Source organism: Neopelma chrysocephalum, unplaced genomic scaffold, assembly GCF_003984885.1.
Source record: "Neopelma chrysocephalum unplaced genomic scaffold, ASM398488v2 Primary Assembly neopelma1_23, whole genome shotgun sequence".
Lineage (NCBI taxonomy): Eukaryota > Metazoa > Chordata > Aves > Passeriformes > Pipridae > Neopelma > Neopelma chrysocephalum.
In genome coordinates this window covers 5,251,682-5,265,267 of record NW_020897691.1, presented here as the reverse complement: position 1 = coordinate 5,265,267, position 13,586 = coordinate 5,251,682, and positions in this window count along the sequence as shown.

The following is a 13,586-nucleotide window of genomic DNA, read 5'->3' as shown; positions in this document are numbered from 1 at the left end:
CATGGCTATGCTCAGCCAAGGGCTGCTACAAAGGACAGTGTGGCAGAAGAGTGCAAACAGACTTAAACCAGTGTTCTGCAATAACATGAACTACTTCTAAACACTTTTTCTTGCACTAAATCTTCATTAAAACAAAAATAAATAAACAAGTTTGGGTGCATGTTAGGAAGATTGCTTAGGAACGCTGATGTTAAGGTGGTGTTCAGTCCATCCTCCAGCCCCATCTAGCCTGACATTTGAGGACACCCTTTCGATTGCTCTGACAAGGGAAGGAAGCGAGATGTGCACAGTATAGTTACAACAGGTTTATTGTCTTGCTTCAGGCTGTGTTGATCAGCTGCATGGATGTTTGATGAGTAACCCACAGAGCCCAAATCATGCGTTGTTTCACCTAGCAACCAATCCCTTTTAATACCTTTCCTTTCCCAAATAACTGACCTGCCTCTATTTAATTTTTGCCCACAGGCCCCAGCTTTGTTGATTTGACCTCGGCGACAGCCAATAAATAAGCATCTCCCTATCTCTTGAAGTTTCAGCTAAAGGGAGTTCCTCATGCTCCTATTTCACTCTCTGAAATGCCTATTAGTTTTTCCCGGTTCCTGTTGGATTAGTGTAATCTCAGATATGCCCAGCCAGCTGCTTTCCCTCTTTAATCCTGTGCAGTGTTTGGCTTAGGGCTGGTCACCTGTACACCTTAACAGCCGATACTTCCTTCTAAAGACTGTAGAGTATAATCCCTTTATGGCTGTATTCAAGCTTTTTGCTTTCAAACAATGGTGTTTTCAATTTCTACCAAAAAATAAGGCTGAGTAAAGACAAAAAGGCAAAGAAATACTGAATCCTCTGAATTAAACAGGTCACTCTGTTCCAAGCTGTTCAGCTGGCATGAACAATACACCCAGCTTCAAGGTTTCACATATTTGTAACTTTTTTCACTAAAAAATACTGCCTTCAAATCCAGATTGGACTTCGTAATAAATATCTGATGTTCATTGGAAGAAATAAGGCCTTTTCAGACACTATCAGCTCTAAGCTTTCATCGCCTCAGTGGCTGGGCTGTTTGCTTTTTGTGCCCTGCATGGACTCACTTGCTCCCTGTGCCCTGTATTTGGAGTGGGACCAGTTATACCTCACTTAGCAGAGAGATAGCCAGGGTGCTTGGGCGCTCTTCACAGAACAGTCAATTGTTTTGACTTTTGGTCTTGAACACAGCAAAAGAGAAACACTCTCATTGGACTTTCTGCCCAAGCCTGTAGCAACCTGGAATGTTGATTTACTTTCTAATGTGTTTGGGCACAAGTGTTGCATGAAGGGTTGGGAGAGCCAGGTGAAGTCCTGTGGGAGAAGATGGTGGAGGAACCTTCAAAAGCCAAGCTTGCAAGCTGAGGGAGGCAGGAGAGGAGAAGTAAGGACATGGAGAAGGAAGGAGGGGGCACCAAGGGAAAAAAGACTAGAGATAGGGACCATACCAGAAGGGGCCACAAAGAACTAAGGCACGTAGAGAAGGGGCATTGATTTAAACTCTTGTAAGTCACCTGGAGAGAAAGACTTTAATTCTCTACAATTTACTGTTGCTAGTGACAGCTTCTGGAAGAAAAGTGCATGAATCGTGTTGCTTTTCTTCATGGGAGGATGCAGTTTTGAGGGTCAAACCTTGCAAACCCCATGTTCTAAGCCTCTACGAGAGGGAGCTGTCTGGCAATGAGATGCTGACATCAGGCAAGCAGGCTGTATCCACTGAGCTCCCACATAAATCACTGCTTTGAGACTGTGACAGCTCTTGGGAACAGACGAGTGGCCTCATTTTAGAATTACCATGTATAACCACTTAGTAAGTGTGGTGTATTTGCTTCTGCAAGCTACAAACAGAACCATAAATAAAAAGTTTTGCCTGCGTGCATGGCACTCTATCTAGTGAGCATCTACCATCACCTGGGTCCTTCCCTGGGTGATATATTGCAAAGCCTGCTTGAGTCTCCTTCATCTGTGGCATGAGCTTTACCAGCTTGTTTGTGCAGAAGCAGACACACCTCATTTTGCTGTGCAGACAAATCCTGTAATTTATTCCTGCTATTTTCTGATGTAAGACATAAACACTCAAACACACCACTTTCAAACAGCTAGGAACTGGGCTTCAAAGCTAGAGTTCATGCCTAGATGATGTGGCATTGGGCTATGAGAGGGATATTACTAACTTGCACAATGCAAATACTGCAACCCTTGTGGCTCTTACAGCATTACTAGTTTGGCTAGAATATCTGAATTACTTCAAGTGTCACCGTGTGTTACGACCTACCCCAGAAGGAGAGGGTAACCCAGGTTCTCCTTAACAGATCCCTTGGGGTGGATTAGAGTGAAACAACACTGAATGGTCGGTGTTTCTCAATGTATATAGGTAGGGCTTATTTTAAAACAATTTTGGTGGCAGAGGAAAACAGGTAGTTAACAGTTTTGGTTGTTATTACCTATAGTAATATAGCAACATGAAAGCATAAAAATAACAATTAAGAAAATGTATAAGAAAGAGAAAGAAAGGATAAAAGTAGAAAGCTATATAGTCACTACCTGTTGGATCCAGTGATGAGACTTGGTAGTTGCAATTTCGCTGTCTGTTGGTTGAAGTGATGGTCTTGATCCATGGAGGTAATCCACAAAACTCAAAGATTTCATGAGTAATATACACTCAGGATCCTAGTATCTCCCCTGGGGCAGGGAATTTTACAATGGATGATGTCATACTGGATCACGGGACACGTCATGAGCATCTGACACCTCCTAAGATGTTACAGCTGTCTATTATGTCAGTGTAGGTGAGTCCATTATGGCCCATCAGCAGAGATGAATACCTCCAGGCCACACATGAATGTCTTGGTGCTTCCCTCGAGGGGAGTTATCACATCTGAGTAATTTGTGTAAGGAAAAAGAAACACTACCACACCCTGCAGGATTTTCCTCTTTCCTCATCTTGTTTAACACCCAGCTTGTAGCCTGAGGTGTTGGATATGCCTGCCCTCAGCACCTGGGCAGCAACTCTGCACATTATTAGCACAGCACCCTGCTGGTTGGTTGAGCCATTAGCATTAACAGCGCAATCTCTTGCGGGAGGGGGAGACCGTTCGAAGGAGCCTGTTGGCTGTGGCCTCCTCCCAGCCTTGTTTATTTCTCCTTAAACCTGAGATGATTAGACAATAGTATCACCTTTATCTTATCTCAAATCCCTGTCAGGAGACTTAACTCACGTTCCAATTCCCTGAAATCCAGGAGGCATATTCAGGCGGGGACTGGGCTTTGGTGATCTTAACGATGTTTAAGCCATAAACCATTTCAGTCTCCTAACCATGTCCCCAGCACATCTGTTATAGAACTATATAATTATAATGTGTTACAAGTTTTTATAATGTAATTGCTTCCAAAGAAGAAATCCCACCCGAAGCTGACCATGCTTCAGGTCTGACATGGATGGTCTGACATTTCAATTTCTCTTGATCCTGTAAAAAGGGAGAGAAAGTAAAAGTCCCTCAACACCAGATTGCTGTGGCAGTAAATGAACACCTATTTATTATGTATTCAGACATTGCAGTGTGAGTGTGCAGAAAAGTGCAGGAGAAGCAACAGTTTTCCTGTCATGAAAAGAAACAGAAATACTGTGTGGTTTGACAAGACAATGAAGGTGAGATAAAACACTGAATAGCTGTATTAAGCAAGCTCCTACTTTGTTCAGTGTACAAATGGGTCCCACAGGGAAAAGCAAAACAAAAAGCAAAAAGAAACCTGTGATCGAATACATTGTTTGAACAAATTACCTCAGTTGCAATGTCTCCTAGCATCCAAATAGTTCAACCAATATTACAAGACCATTAATGTCATAGGCTGTGTTTTATTTTACTCATAATCCAAGAAAAGGGAAGGAGAAAAGAGATTTGTTGTGTATTCAGTAGAAATTCTCTCCAAAGGTGAATGGCTGATATGCCAGGAGATGGCCCGTCTTAAATTCATAACACTGACCCTAGAGCACAAATAGTGTCTGCCCTGCCAATGCCATGCAGTATGCTATGTATTTGGCATGATGGTTAAAAGAAAGACTGTATATAAAAATGATGCAGCTGAAGCAACAGGTAAGCATCATTTTGGAAACTGCTTTCAGTGTGGGAAATCATATGATTTGGGTGACAGGACTGGATCAAAGAAGGGCTAAGGAAAGAGGGAAGAAAGAGTTACATGTAGTTTTGTTTTGCCTATTCATCACTTACCTCCTCTGTACAGTCAGCATCACTCAAGGAGCTCTCATACTGTGGATTATTCTCTGTTGCCTGCTGTCTGGGTAGGATTGCTAATGGATTGGGCTTCTTCCGCCTGGTTTGATGACCAAACAAAAAAGGAAAAGAAAGAAGTACTTTAATCTCAAAGGAAAAGCTCAGGTTTGTGGGTTCTTGACAAGACCGTTTGGTATGAAACTGTTGTGAGGGAGAGCTCTTAATCACCCTTTTCTTTATCATGTTAGCAGGGATTAGTACAGTTATAAATTTGATCTTTTAAAAGAAATCGAAAAGTTTTAAAAAAATATACTTTTCAAAGAAACTATTTCTGAAAAAAGCATTCTGTTTTTAATCCCATTTTTTTCAGCGTGTTCAAAACTAACCACTTAATTTGACCAAAACTCATTGATGAAGTTCTCCTGAGGCAATCTTGAACACTGGGAGGGTTACGTAAGGTATCAAATAGCAGTTGCCACCTCCATTCCTATGGTTTTGGCCCACTTGACTCAAAAAATGAGTAGGAATGCCTCTTCCCTGGATACATATACTTTTTTTTTCCAGCTTTGCGCTAGGAGCAAGGAAGCACATTAGTCGAGCATGGCCACGCTCTTGAGGGAGGGTGGTGTCATTAGACTCTTTTTCAAGCTTTCCATTGCAACAATGTTAGTAAGTCTCACCTTATCACTTTGAACATTTTGCTGTTCCCTGCCTCAAAAGGTGACATATGCAGAGGATAGAGGCTTGTCCTGCCTGAGTGCTTTCACTGTCTAGTAAGTCCTCAGTACTATTCTGAGACCAGAGCCTTCACACCTTGACTTCTCTCAATTAGTTGAGCATATATGATGCCAAAAGTTGCTTCCCAAGCAGAAAATTTTACTTCTTTAGGAAAAATAACTGGTATGCTGTTCTCATCACTTTGGAGGGAAGATGTTTGTTCACCTTCATTTCACCCAAGTTTTTTACATGTTTTGTTATATAAATGTGTTTTTTATTTTCAAGTAATCAATAGGCTGAAGTTTTCACCTGCTCTTAATCTATTGATCTTCATCAGTTACATGCCTTTCATTTTAGTTTAAACTTTGGAAGGATGATTCTTGCCAAAATGATGGCTAGCTGCTCAGTGATTGTCCTAAAAAATCACATTCCCAGGCCAGCATTGTCATGGTTTCACCATCACAGGCCCTCTGTCCTTCTGCTGCTCAGTCATGTATCTCAGTGCTCCTTTTCAGTTTTAACAGGATTTTGCATTCTAGTTTGACCTCCTAGCAGATATTTCTATCTTTTAGTTGCAGCTAAGAGACTCTTCTTCTCAGGTTCACACAGAAGCCCCACCCCCCATCTGTAGGCTGAGCAGCCACCTTAATTTTCTTTTTCAAGAAAAGCATGGCTCAAAGTCTATGGAATATGGAAGTAACATGCAGATCTGTGGAAGTCGTGTAGCATATCTAATTGTTTTCTGTCTTACTTTATACTCCTAGATGAGGTGCATCTACTTAATAAGCACAAAGAAGTTGTCCTACTGGGGAAAAAAAAGGAGTCAAAAACATACAGGTGATGTAAAAGGCTTGAAATAAATAGCCAGAAATTGTGCTCATGCGTATCTATCATATAAAAGCGGCATTTGAAAATAGGATTTAGAAATCCCATTAGATCTTGAAAGGAAGATCTTCTGGGATTGCAGTTTCCATTGCAAATTTCATTTTTTATATATGTATATCACATAAACCTGTTTTCAAGTGCCTCAAGCGAGAAAGCAGCCTGAGCTTCAAAAGCTGCAGAACACTTATTGTTTTCAGAGTCCAAATCATCTATTGAGTGTCTAATGAAGATTTGGAATAACAAACTCCAGTAAACAATTTTCTCTGTATAATATGTGGAAATTCTTTCAGAAGCCTCCCTTCCACTGATATGAAAAAAGAAATCCAGGAAACATTGCATGTGGTTTCTATAAAGTCATAACATGCTGGGATACCATATTCAGTTTAGCAAAAATCTGGATCTATTAATGTGTTGGGATTTTTTTTCCTCTTTTTTTTTTTTTAATATACACTCTCCAAGTTAAAAGTAAAAAGATGGGCCTCCAGTGAACCACCAGCTTGTGAAAGGCCAAAGGGACTGGCATTTTGCACAGGTGTGATGTTATCTGCTGTAATTATTGACAAGTAGAAAGGGAAAGCATGGTTTGGTGGTGCACCCTTGGTTTGGTGGTGCAACTTCCTGCTGGGGAGTCTGCAGGCATGCCCAAATCAGGGGAAGGACTTTGATAAGCAGCTCCTTTGCATGCAGAAAGGATCTGCATTATCACCCAGAATTTCAGGTCATATACCACAGGGCTATCCCTGCCAGTGGCAAAACACCTGCCAAGTCTCTAAATATTACTTTTCCAAACAAGGTATTGCCACAGGCTCAGGATTATTCCGTGTCTGCTAGACAGAATTATCTCTAAAAAAATGTTTATAGTTTAAAAATTAATTCCTACAGCTACCTATGAGCAAGGCATGATCACAGTACAGCTTCGAGGAGAAGAATGTGTTTCTGGAAAAAAACAAAAAAAGTTCAGGGGTAACACTCAAAAGGCAAACGATTCAGGAAAACTGAGTGGGGGAGGATTATGTCACAAAAAATAATTTTTTGATATTTAAAAATTGTAGGTTTTTTATATCTAGAAATTGTACTTTTTTCATAGTGGTTATGCCTACAACTACTTATTTAATGTCTATTGATATACCTATTAATGTACATATTTTATGTATGTGTATAAATATATATGTCACTACTGTTTTTACTCTCATTTTAAAGACATTTGTGTAATGGAAGCATATTAAACTGTCAGGTGTAGATATGGACCTGTCTCATATTCTGTAAACAGTTTTTAATTTTTAAAAACAACAGTCTATGATCAATAAATATTAAATATAAAGAGAGGGACTGCAATCTGATTAATTCATGGATTTGTATTTTGCCCCCTGGGAGAAAAGGAATCACACTGTTACACTGCTCTGATGTGTACTGTAGCACTATTCAAATACCTACTTGTGACAATAAAGAATCTACCTGGCACTGTGCCAAAGGATGTATAAGCAGGGAATATCACTCGAGGAGAATATGCTGTTTCTCTACAGGTTAATAATTCCACCACTGCAGGAATAAAATAACCTCCTCTAGAGCTAATACTCTTTTATATCATGCTTTGTCCAAAAGGGTTCAAGGAAGATTTTAAAATGGGAGGAAAAGGACATAAAATTTAATCTCTTCACTTACTGCAGTTGAAGGTTAAGAGGTGACTTGATCATGGTCCACATGTATGTGAGTAAGAAAGGCATTTGAATATTTAGGAAGAAAAGCTCACGCAAAAAAAGAAATCTTCAGTGCTTTAGTGATAAACTACCACATCTCTGTATTCCCTGATCAGTTTGAGTTCAGAGAACTTCTGCAACTTAGCCTGTAATCTACCAATACAGACATGAAGTAATTCTGAAATCCTCTTCTTATCTCATGATTGTTCAAAGAAATATTAAGCTGTTAAACTAAAGACATCATGAATAAGATAAACAGAAGCTTCCAAGTACAAAAGTCATTTATCTGTCCAGTTTAGAGAGTCTCCAAAGACCATAGTTTAATTCTTGGTCTTGTTCCAGCATCATAAATCAGGTTCATTTCTGGACAAAGCTAAGCTGTCATCCTTCTGGCTGAAGTGTTTCCCTATACTTTCAAAAGCTCTGTTTCAGGGATTTATGAGGAATATCCTAGGAAAGGGGAAATGCTGGTATAGAAAAGATGCAAGTAATTTTGTATATTTGTAAGCTCCATCAAGAAGTAGCACTTTCAGAAACCTCTTTGGGTCATAAAGAGCTCCTGTTTACAGTCTCTTTTGGAGTTGTATAGGCAAATGAACAACATACAGATAAAAACCTGGATTTTTTATTCTCCTGAAGGCTGGAGGCTGGTGAGAAATCCCCAGAGACATGCTAGTCGGTTCTGTAAAAACTGGATGAAGAAGTAATGCAACTGTGTTCTCATTTGTGTGGAAATGGAAATACTTATATGCTCTCACTGACACCAACAGCTTTCCTGTGTTCAACCCCTTTGCTCTCTTTTCTGTCATCTTGGCACAAAAAGCCAAGTAACTTTAAAACCTATACCAGTTAATACAGTTCTACAAAATTGTCCCCATAATGTACGAGTATAGATCCTAAACTTGACATATACTTCATCTTAGTCAAATGGAAGGAAATAAATGCAAGCAATTCGAAAGATTACTATAGGTTGTTTTCGTTAAATGTAAACTGCACATCTCTGGTGTGGCTAGGTCTGGCAGAAAGTCTTTTTCTGTCATTCTCTCATATACAAACTACGTCATTGAAGGTAAATTTTAAGATATTTTTGACGAAAAGGCAGGTCTGCAGCAGCCAGTGTGTGATTATTTGTGGCCAGGATCATTTCTCTACATACACAAATGTTTTGTGAAAAAACAGAGCAGATTATCAGCCTTGTCTCATCTGAAAGTGCTACCTATTCATTACGCATTTGCAGTCAGATACACACAATCTGGGTCTAATTAAGCACCTGCTACTTGTGTTTCTGTTAAAAGCGACTCCCTGATGTTCTTACTGTCTTTCACTTGCAATCATGTGAACTCAAAAGGAATTGGCTTTTTCTCTCTCCTTTGATATCATACAATGGATATTCTTATCTCGCACAATGGTTTTCTGCAGAATTGACATGATCGCTCTGGAAATTGCACCTAGCTCATGTAAGCTGCAATTGATTTAAAAGTGGTGACTATTCTCAGTTGCGATCTCTGAGCAGGCTTGAATACACTGAACTTTGTATAAATTTGCTGGGCTTCTCTGTAGAAGTGTTTCATTAATGGGAAGCTATGGTTTTCATTTGCAAATTTTAATGGGTCTGTGACCTCCCGCGGTATCACTTTGGATCTCCTACAGAAACTAATGGCAGTTGCTTTAAGACAGTAAGTCTTCCTAAGAGTGCCTATGTGCTAAGACTTTCATGCAGCTTTGAAGATGGCTGTGAATTGTGTTAACACCCACAGTGAACAAATACTCTTCAGATACAGTGTTTCTGTACAAATTGGCTCTAATTCCCACCAGAAGCAGTCATTGCCTGCCATGTTTCGGATCTTCAGCCTCCATTGTGGTATTCTTGCCTCCAGTCTCAGCAGCTATGTACAGCTGTGAAAAAGCAGAATGTATTAATCTAAGTCCACCTGGATACGTAAGTCTTGAGAACTTTTGCAGAAGAGCTCAGGCCACATACAAACTAATTCAACATAGCTCTGTGATGTCTTACAGGGAAACCTTATCAGCTGAGTGAAATCTGCCTGCCAGGAAGCCCTGTGAAGTCTTCCATCACCTTGTATCTTATACTTCAGGACCTCAAAGTGGGGGCAAGGGAGCAATTAAAAAATCCGGACTCATTATGCAGCACAGCCAGTGATACTTGATCAAAACCTCCTGGTAAGCCAAGCTTTGCTGTGTTTTCCCCCCATCAATGCATGGCAAAATGCTTTAGCTTTGCTTCAGGCTTATTGTGCCTCTAGTAAATGTTATGCTGCAGTTGTTGCCTGAGCTACAAATACAGCGAGTGCTGTTCTGCTACAGTTGAGGTAATTCTACTCCAGTGAGTTGCACTGATATTTTGATGCAGAGTGCAAATGTGCAGTGTTATGCTGCTTACTGTCTTCTTGCTGGTTGTATGTCTTCTGGGATGGTTATTTTTTTGGTCAGCACCTTCACAAAGGTCAAAATAGCTTTTCTCTTAGTCCCTTCAGAGCTTGCTGTGGCACTGTTAAAATAGCCATACATGTGAATGCTCTCTTTGCAGTGACTATGATTCTTTGCTTGCCAGCCTTGATCAGCTGGCAAGAAATTAAAAATGGGGATTTTGTGTTTGGTACAATCAAGTCCCATTTGTGCTTGTAATGTAATGGGTGTATCTCAAAAAATCTGTCCCCTTTAGTCATAATTACAGTTACACTGTTAGTCTTGTACATAACTTTGCTGCAGTAGGGTCCAAACATTATATTGATGGGACCATATGACAACAGGTACCTCCCTTCCTGCAATGTAGGTAACATGAGAGGCTGCCCTACAGAAATATGAGGTAGTCCAGACAGGTCAGCAATACCTAGGCATTCAGAGAAGCAAAATTATTGCTGCAGTGAGAACTTTGGTTATACTGCAGATCTTTTCTCTTAAGATTATGAAACTTACACTGAATGGACAACCAAGGTACTGCACGAACTTGACGGAAAAACAACTTACATAATACATTAATTACTAGGAACATTAATTGTTTATAACACAGAGGACCTGGTTGCCTGGTGAATCTGCACCTTCCAAAAGAAAAGCATATTTGAAATTAGCCAAATGCCTGTAAAGATTTCTATTAATATTATGCATACAATATTCTACAAGAATCATGTAGCTATAGGAGAAATAATATTTTAAAAAAATGTTTATCAAATGAAAGTGCATTTGAAAAGAACTTTTAAATCATAATAGAATTTCTAACTTTTGTGAACATACTGAAGTGAAACCAATGATGTAGCTCAGATTTCTGCTCCTAGGGTGAATGAATATTACTGATAGACCTTTCACAAGTGGTAGGCTGCAATGTATGTGTGTTTTAAAGCTCTATCTCTTTGCTACCGCATTCTACAACAGTGTAGACTTTTGACAGTTACCTTAGTTACAACACAGTAAACTAGTAAAGTTAGTCTTGCCTGAAACTCTTCAGTGATTTGAAACAGAGGACTGTTCTGCTACAACAAAAATACTTTATTTTAGAAATATATTGTGATTATTATAAAAATAATGTTGCCAGTATTGTCATCTTGGACTCAATATTTTTGTAGCTTGTATTTACTGTTTTTTGAATTAAAGCAAAATGACATTAGGTACTTCAGTCCAAAGAAATAAGTAAGGAACTGTGAACTTCATCTTCTTAACCAAGTTTTTAGACAGCTTTCATATCTTCCTCTGTTTGCTTATCCTTAAAATCAGATCATTATCTTCCATTGCCTTAAAAGACTTGGTGGTCTTGTAAATGTGAAGGGTTGCATTCAGGATAGCTGGAGAACGTGTACTCTCAAAAAGACTAATGAGAGAGCAGTACTAGAAAAACCTACATATGGAGGCATAATCTTTCTTTCTGATTCAGGTTAAGGGTGACCAAAAAGCTTCAAATGCAATTTATTTTTGTCTGGATGCCAGTTGGACTTACAGTTTATATAAACCTGCCTTAGCCACGGAAGACAGTGGAGACTGTGCAGAGCTTTGTATGGATTAGGGAATCATGGAAGAAAAAATAGTATCTGACATGAGTTTTCCAGTTAAGCACTATAGATCTTGCAGCATGGGGTGCAACTTGTTGTTGTATAGTCCCCATATTTTCACCCAAAGTGCCATTTGAGGAAGGCTACATTAAGGCATCTATAGGCAACTCAACAGTATTGCAATTTCACGGTCTGTCACAATGCCAAGGCTTCCTATATGCTGGTGTTTGGTTTGCACTATCTGAATGCATTTTCTAGCATCAGAGAGGCTACTGATGCTGGAAAATAGCTGAAGAAGATGAACTATGGTCTACCTTAAGGGTGGTTTTCATTGTACTGCTGGTCCCAGGCTAGATTAGAGATTAGAGTGTTGTTAGGACAAAGCAAAATAGCTAGCAACTATAGCAGCTCCTGCATACTGCACACATCAGTGCCTTCAAAGTGAAAATTCATACATTCATGGCTCTAGAGAACTCTAACCCATAAGCTCTGTGTTTTCATATTCATAATATTAGACTGATGAAACATGTGGAAGGGCAATCCTGAATATGGAGGGACCTCTGCACACTGTTACACATAGGGTTTTTCCAGTTTGAAGGAACACCTAAGTCAGCATGACTAGCCTGGGCTTTTGAGAGCATTTGTTGTCATGGGTGCTAACACCTTCTGCAGCTTAGCTCTTGGACCAGCCCTGGGTCTCACCAAACGCAGCTTACAAGTGTGTGCAGAGTTACAGTTGGTGATTGCTGGCACTTAAAAGAGTCGTCTGTGACTGAGGCAGTGATAGGAAAACTATATCCTGGACAGAATTAATCTGCCTTAGCCATGAGCTCATCCTTTCCGACTCATCTGCTGAGTACTTTCCAGTTCCTACAATGGGCACAGGAGTTGGTTTTAGCCCTTTTCCTTGCACAGCCTTGATTCATTCTGCAAGCAGCTTCATCCCATGATCTGAAGGAGGAAGGTCCTGCGCAGAGCACTGCCTACGAACACATACGACTGCCCACAATAGTGTGTATAAGCACACCATGGTAAAGCTGCAAGGGCGATAGCAACTCCCTCACTTCTTGATTTCCAAACACTTTACTTCCCAAATTTTCATTTGTGAAGCCTAGCCATGACTTTCCAGGCCCCTATTATACTCTCTGGTGTATAATACTTTTAAGTGCAACAGCTACCTTTATCATATTGAACAGTCACTGCCACACAAGTAGTCCAAAAATTAATTAAACTGTGCTTAATAAAAAAAAAACACCCAACCCTCACTGTCCAGGATATACCAGTCAACTGCTTCATCTATTCTATTTCTTGCTTGGATGATTACTGTGTCTCCAAATTCCTGCTACTGCTTCAGAGAATATAATGAAGAAAGGTAATAAAATGCATTCAGGTATAATATCTTGTGCTATAGGCAGATGATTACCATTATACTTTTAAATATCTTTCTGTCTTTATACAGAATGCATTACACTCAAAATTAAGCATTATTTTTATATCATGAAATTCAATGAAAATATGGTACAAGTATGAGCTTATATAGGCATAAAATAACTGAATGAGTCATACAAGACTCCTTTTGATAACATGACTTCTAATTTTTTTTTACTTCACTCTGTCACAGCTCTTTAACTTCATCCTCCCTCAGATAATGCTATTTGAATAAATGGCTGTTTTCATGAAAAATCTCGTGACAAGGAAGAGTTACATTAAAATGACACCATTAACAGAAAGGCAACATAATCCTTTATTTTGTATGCGATGTTGGCAGTCTGAAACCCTTGACCTGTCCATATACTTTGGAACTGCTTTTTTTCACAGCTTAAAAATCCCAGCATTTTGCTTTCTAATACCTTAAAAGAGATGGAATAGGTTAGCTTACTATTCCCTCAGAGGCTGTTGAGTATCAGTCAGAGCCAGATTCAAAGCTAGATCCTAACAGATTTCAGGAGAAAGTGGGCTGAGATGTTCACTATTTGAAGAGCAGCTGGGATACCCTTCCAAAGAGTCTGCTTGACCCAAAACTCAGCTAGGAT